Source organism: Dama dama, chromosome 33 (genome assembly GCF_033118175.1).
Source record: "Dama dama isolate Ldn47 chromosome 33, ASM3311817v1, whole genome shotgun sequence".
Lineage (NCBI taxonomy): Eukaryota > Metazoa > Chordata > Mammalia > Artiodactyla > Cervidae > Dama > Dama dama.
The window spans coordinates 10,701,961-10,703,363 of NC_083713.1; the positions used below are offsets into that span (position 1 = coordinate 10,701,961).

The following is a 1,403-nucleotide window of genomic DNA, read 5'->3' on the forward strand; positions in this document are numbered from 1 at the left end:
TCAAAGAGGGGAAACACCATATCTGCTTACAGATGAACTAATATTGTGGAATAAATACAGAGTATGACTGCCTATGACAAACATGATGGTTAGCAAAAATGAGGAAGCAGAACTAGTCTCAAACTAAGCAATTAAAAATGCTGACTATTGTTCCATTTCAGTTCATTTGCTCAGTCATATCTGATTCTTTGCGACCCTATGGGCTACAGCATGCCAGGCTTCCCTGTCCAACACCAGCTCCCAGAGCTTATTGATCCATTTAATTACCAGCATATTCCAAATAAGAAGACATTGCCTTGCATCTTGTGCTGGTGAATTAATGTTTTCTTTATATTTATGCATTTAGAAGTATTAATAGGTAGTGAATTGTATATTGTTCATCATATAAATAGTACAGACTGAACTATGTTGAAGATATGCTTTTCTCAGTGATTTGTTACACTGAACCTCAAGCATTATAAAAATTAACTTATTCATTGATTTAACAAATTTCGTTTGCATAGTGCTCTGTGACAGACTTCCCTGGTGGCTCAGATGGTAAAGCGTCTGCCTGCAATGCAGGAGACCCAGGTTCGATCCCTGGGTCAGGAAGATCCCGTGGAGGAGAAAATGGCAACCCACTCCAGTATTCTTGCCTGGAAAATCCCATGGTCAGAGAAGCCTGATAGGTTACAGTCCATGGGGTCACAAAAAGTCAGACACGACTAAGCGACTTCACCTCACCATGCCAGGCACAGATGTGTGATGGTATAAAATATTATAATTCACAAATGCTTGCCTCAAGAAGCTTAAAAGGACAGCTACATAATGAGATAGAACGTGTGTCTGACATGTGCAATAGGTAAGAATGCAGATCATTTCACTCAAAACAATAAGCAGAACAACCCATGACTGGAGCTTGCCTTCCTGGGTCAAATGGCAGTAACAACTTAGCAAGGCTGATGAGTTACCTATCCCAGACATCTCTCTCTCTGGGTCAGTATCTCAAGAGAGCCTATGGCTTCTGTGGAAACAATATAGAGACTCCTCAAAAAATTAAGAACAGTACTACCATATGGTCTGACTATTCTACTTCTGGATATTTATCCAAAGAATGTAAAAATGGTCATTTGAAAAAAATATATACACCCCTATGTTCATCCCAGCATTCTTTATAATAACTGAGATATGGGAAAAACCTAAGTGCCCGAATTGTTGCTGTTTAGCCACTAAGTCACGTTCAACTCTTTTGCCACCCCATGGACTGCAGCCCGCCAGACTCTTCTGTCCATGGGATTCCCCAGTCAAGAATACTGGAGTGGGTTTCCATTTCCTTCTCCAGGGGATCTTCCCCACTCACTGAGCCACCAGGAAAGCCCCAGGATAAAGATGAGTGGAATATGAATACAGTGGAATAACACTGG

The 1,403-nt window shown here is 41.0% G+C and overlaps 1 non-coding gene across 1 annotated transcript; it reads left to right on the top strand.

The window, feature by feature from the left end:
- The first annotated feature begins 519 nt into the window (after positions 1-519).
- TRNAC-GCA (transfer RNA cysteine (anticodon GCA)) lies at positions 520-592 on the top strand. Its single transcript has one exon. It is a non-coding gene; the product is annotated as a tRNA-Cys (tRNA).
- The last annotated feature ends 811 nt before the right edge of the window (positions 593-1,403 follow it).